This window comes from Buceros rhinoceros, unplaced genomic scaffold (assembly GCF_000710305.1).
Source record: "Buceros rhinoceros silvestris isolate BGI_N320 unplaced genomic scaffold, ASM71030v1 scaffold17243, whole genome shotgun sequence".
Classification (NCBI taxonomy): domain Eukaryota; kingdom Metazoa; phylum Chordata; class Aves; order Bucerotiformes; family Bucerotidae; genus Buceros; species Buceros rhinoceros.
Window position 1 is genome coordinate 11,411 of NW_010403192.1, and position 4,916 is coordinate 16,326.

Genomic DNA, 4,916 nt, shown 5'->3' on the forward strand with positions numbered 1-4,916 from the left:
GATCCAGCGAGCTGACCTGCAGCACCACCCGCAAGCAGCCCCGGCACAGCCGGGAAGTTCGTTAAACCCCCGGGGGCTGCGCCCGCAGACCGTGACCCCATGCAGCGAGGTGCTTTTTGGCCCAACAGGGATCCCCACGGTCCAAACAGAGAAGGAAGAGTTACAGGGGAGACCAGCCCGTGGTGGCTTTGCAGCCAACGCGCCAAAACCACGGGCTGAGGAAGAAAAACCAGGGGTTTGAAGAACAAGAACACGAACACACCCAGCCTCCTTTCTCCCTTTGTCCCTCATCCCTCCCGCACCTTTTAGCCTGGTTTTACTCGTCACTTCGGCTGCGGGTGTGATTTGGTACCACCCGTGTGGAAGCTCAACGTGTTTCACGTGCTTTTGAAGAATTAACTTGCCCAGTTTGGAGATGTTTGCCCTTGATACTGATTTTTTTGTTTCTCCCCAGGTGCTCGGAGTGCTGATTTCTCCAGGCTCCACAGCATGGAGTGGATTTTCAAGGAAGAAGTGCGTAGTGGAAATGGTTTTGTTTTTTTTTTTTCCACAAAAGCACATTTATGGAGCAGTCCAGGAAGGCCCAGTCTGAGAGCTTGGAATGCGACAGGTTTTCCTACTTTTTCTTCTAAATTCACAATGCTCAGCACTTCCACGAACTGAAGGACACGGTTCAAAATCTGTGAAGATGATCCGGACCCATCCTCGTTATTCCTACAGAATAGGAACACTCCCAGACTACCAAAAATGACCAAAAAGGAGCCTTTGGGACAACAACCCGTTCTCAGCACTGCTCCAACCCTGCCCGAGACTCAGGGGAAGCGGATGGACCTCCCGGCTCTCCCGCAGACCCACTCCTCCCCCATTTCCACGCCAACTCCCCTCCCTGCGGGGTGTCCCCGGGGAATCCTGATGGTTTAGCACCGTGGCAAAACCTGGAAAAACGCCTTTTGGGATTTTTTTTTTTTTTTCAAAGCAAAAAGACACAGACAACAAGAAGGGAATTAGAAATGACACAAAGCCTTGAGAAAATAACCTACGAGGGCAGGTTGAGCGAAGGAGCCACTTTCCGAGCCAAAAGCAACAGCATTGAAGGGGGAACCTGATTCCGTATAAATACGCCCGGGGCGAGGAAAGAACCGCTCATTCAGGGAGCACAACAGAGAACTGTGGAGCGAGCGGCGACAACCGGGACATTCCACTCCAGCGCTAGCGTCAACGTCACGGGTGGGATTTTCAGAAGGAGCTGGGGAAGGGAAGTGCCCCGTTTCCAGCGGGCTGCAGTAAGGGCAGGTCCCTTCACTCTCTGGTGGGGTTTGGAACGCCCGCCTGCACGTCGGAGCGCCAGCGGGTTCGTTGGGCGAGGCGGCACCACTGGCCATCACCAAGCCAAGTGCTGCCCACTGAGTGTTACCAAAGGAGCCTCCATTTCAGTAGAATGACCTCAAAGGACAGTTAAGGACTAACAGGATCAACGTGTGAGCCAGGCAGTCACTGTCTGGTCCAAGGACAGCAAAAATTGAGTGGGAAAAGGGAAAACCGTGGGCACAGGAGAGCAACCCCCGTGTTAGGAGAGCGGCTGAGCTCAGGTGGAGGAACCTGCTTGCTCAGAAGAGCAAGATCTAAACCCAACGACTGCAACCAACACGGGCAGACTTCCAGAGGCCACAACTGCTCGCACCGATCGTCACCTGAGTGTGAGCACAGGGACTGCAGCTACCCATGGGTGGGAGAGCAGAACCCACGTCCACCTGGGTCTGTGAAATCACACACTCTGCTCTTCTAGGAGAGCGTGTGACAGCTCTAAGGGACTGCAGGTTGTGTTCAAAGAGGAAACAAGTCCTCCAAGGAGGTTCCTCCACCGTCTTGCCGCTTGTCCTGGAGGGACACTGCGCACACCAAGTCTACCTCCACCCTCCACCAGCGTTTTCTCAGAGCACCCAAGGCGGACTCCCAACACGCTGCTTTCCACACAGTAGCTGAATGAATCCATCGCCACACACGCCTTAAAGATGACAGGCAGAAGGAAGTATGGCGATGTCGGACCTGGGATATCTGAATCGATCCTCATTTCAGGTCATAAGTCGCTTTTGGGCTCGTAACAACATCTCTTAAAAGATCCTCCACATGTGTAAGTTAAAACAAGAAAGTTGCTTGTGCTGACCCGCCTAGTTTCAGCCATCATCATCATCATCTGTTTCACCTACCACCAATGCAGAACCGCAGCAAAAGGACTGGGCAGTCGAACCCACACCAAGCTGCTGCCTCCCAGAAAATGCTGTCTTCTGCCCACTCTATCGACGAAACGGGAACAGCTTCTCCCCAGCCCCTGGATTCCTCCCGTTCTCCCCGCTGGACAATCACAGGTGGCCGACAGCTCAAACTCAATAGAAGCCCCATTGAAAAGCATCAAGAGCTCTGTGTTCCCTCGATTTAATATCCCAGCCCCAGCCAAGCAGACACCGCATCCTGCCAAGACAAACACGCGGGGCTTGGCCAGAGGGGAGGGGGGCAGCTGCTGGAGACAACCCTCCAGTCTCAGCTTCTTAAGGAGTCGATATAAACATGCTTTTATAAAAAAAGGTGCTGCCTCGTCTAAAAACACAGATTCAGCGCAAAAAACACTGCTACCTTTCACCCTCTCTGTTAGCCTAAGGTGTGTGCAGTTCAGTGACGGTGCAAAACCTGCGTCACCGCTACCTGCCGCTCGCTTTTTGAATCCAAAGACGAAACCCTTGTGGAGTCGTGCCCAACGCTGGCTGATTTATTGGAAGAAAAATAAAAGCAGAGAAGGATGCTTTGCCCACAGCACGTTTCCCTTCGCCCGCCTCCACCAAAACTCGGTGACAGAGGGTGGAAATGCCACCTGGGATCCATATTTTCTCAAGAATCAACCAATGTTTCTTCTTCAAAAATACCCCAGAAAGTTCTGCGGTTGTAGAGTTTGCCCCCAGTGCCCCCCCTCAGTTCATCAAGCGTTACCCTGCAGGATTTCTCCATCGCCACCCACACGATGCTCTCACAGCACGCGCGCACGCCATGCACCGTGATTCAGTGGGACTTCTGTGGGCAGGTGGAGCCAAGACACTTCGTGATGAGTCCCGCTACTTGTGCACAAGAGACATCTGGCAAACCAGGGCAGAGCCCCTCTTCTGCTCATAAAGCTTCTGAGACACCTGTAGTGCTCCCCTGCATTTTTCTCTTCTCCCATTTATTCCAGTTTCTGTAGTTACTGCTTGCCCAGCTCGCACAGGTCAACACTGAAAAGGATTAACCAAAAAAAGATGAAAGCAACCATGTTTCACGCGTTTTCTCCTCTTTCTGACACTTCCAGCAATGTACTCATTGATCTGAGGCATTTTATCACGACGTTGTGTACGACACACGGCACTGACCTGATCTAAGTGGCCACAGATCGTTTAAAGGTCACGTCAAGTCCAGAGGAGGTTTGCTGTCCACACAGAAAGCTTACCAAAGCGACCAGAAATGGCTTTGGTTTCCAATTCCGAGCCATCTCAGGAAGGATTTGTGAATCCCAGAGCCGGCACCATGAACCACGGAGGGGCTCCAGGCCCTGTGACAGCAGGGGCTGTCTCCAGGGACCCGGGGTGGGTGGCCCATCCCTCCGGGGCTGCCACCCGCGCCTCTGTCGGAGCCAGCTTCTCGGTCACGTGCGGGGATCCAGGCCCCCGCCAAGGCCTGTCTGGCAGGGAAGGGGAAAAGCCGTCCAAAAGGACATACTTCTCTCGCTGCACATCTTCTGCGCGTTAAAGTATTTACGGCCTCGACATACTTGGCGTATAAAAAAATACTACACACCCGAAGAATGCTGGAATAAAGTGTTATGGCAGCGCCGTGTGCATGTAGAGAAACAGATGTGACCGATCCAGCTGCTGGGTGCCTAGGGAGGGAGAGAGGAGGTCTGCAGATGAAACCCGTCCTCCGCCACGGATGTGCCCGAGCCCCCAGGGACCTCCAAAGGGTTCCGGGGCTCTGGGCAGAACATTGCACCAGCCACTCCTTCAGCGCCAGCACCTGTCGAGCTGTTTCTAGCAGCACAAGCAGGAATTCGACGGCCCGTTCTCCCCTGCTGATATCCAATCCATGCTGCATCACGTGTTTCATCCGTTGCAGAACTCCTGGCAACGCATTTCAGAGTGAAAGCAGGAGCTCCCCAATGGTCTCGGTCTCAGATGTTGAAGGCTATGGAACACAGAGCGGCGTTAGGGATCTCATGTGAGTCAAGCGCTAAGGTGACCTTGCAGCCTCCTCCAGGCCCTGCTGGATTTGTGAAGCAGGAATCGATCATTTCCTGCACTTTCACGACGCTGGGAGGCGAGCAGCATCGCACGGCTGCGCCCTCCGCAGCATCGCACGGCTGCGCCCTCCGAGGCTGGCTGCAGTTTCTCTCCCCACGGAGCTTCCTCCACAGGTCGTATTCACCAACTGCAGAAGACTGTCACGCGTGGTAACTCACACGCTCCCCAGGGAAAACCTCCGACCCCGGACAGCACGGCTGAAGCTGAATAAAGCCCGCTTCCACAAACACCGACGGAGACTGAGCTTTGTCGTGAAGAGCACACAGATCAGCTCTGCGAGCACTTGGCCCTCCACCAGGGCTGGGAGGGCGGCACTCACCTTGGTGACACGGGACTCAGCACTACGGGCAAACTACCATCCAGGTAACAAAGGTGTCCTCACTCCGAAGACCTTGCAAGGCAACAGAACGTTCAGTCACAACTGAGGGCGAGAACCAGTCGTCAGCTCCGGTACAAGCTACAGAATCCCAAGCTGATGGGGCTTACTCAGAATGAACCAACTAACTTTTATCTCCGTGACTCTCGGAGGCTGAATCAGAGAGCGGGGATGAGAGCTGTGGCAGGACCCGCAGAGGAGGAGCTCCTAGAGCGCACGAG

At 54.2% G+C, this 4,916-nt stretch overlaps 1 protein-coding gene across 1 annotated transcript in view; it reads right to left on the minus strand.

Moving 5' to 3' along the window:
• Window positions 1-4,916, minus strand: part of LOC104490613 (A disintegrin and metalloproteinase with thrombospondin motifs 3-like) — a gene marked incomplete at both ends in the record, with an annotated part of 16,732 nt that overhangs the window by 781 nt on the left and 11,035 nt on the right. The window lies entirely within an intron of this gene.